The sequence below is a fragment of the Arachis ipaensis genome, chromosome B03 (genome assembly GCF_000816755.2).
Source record: "Arachis ipaensis cultivar K30076 chromosome B03, Araip1.1, whole genome shotgun sequence".
Classification (NCBI taxonomy): Eukaryota; Viridiplantae; Streptophyta; class Magnoliopsida; order Fabales; family Fabaceae; genus Arachis; species Arachis ipaensis.
This window is the reverse complement of record NC_029787.2, coordinates 132,110,216-132,110,601: the sequence shown is the minus strand read 5'-3', so window position 1 is coordinate 132,110,601 and position 386 is coordinate 132,110,216.

Below are 386 nucleotides of genomic sequence, written 5' to 3'. Positions count from 1 at the left end.
GACTTCGTTGCAATAATATGTATATATAATGAAATCTTAATATGTGAATGACTTATAGCAAAAATATAAATAAATAAGAACTAGCAAGCTAGCTTTCACTTCAACAAACATACTTGTTAATTAATTTATTTAAAATTACTGTTGTTAGTCTGATTGAGACGGTGCTTTGCAAACAGGTGTTTGGATTGGTAAGATTATGAGGTGTTGCCGCTAAATTCAGCTCTGCAGAGTGCAGTTAACTATTACTTAGAAATTAGTGCATTTAGGGCAACAAATCATGTGTGCAAAACTGAAGACTGATTGAGACGCATGTTTACATGTTTGACCAACACTGTATAATAGTAGGGTCAACGCAACTTTAAAATTTTAAAGCAAAGTCTTTTATA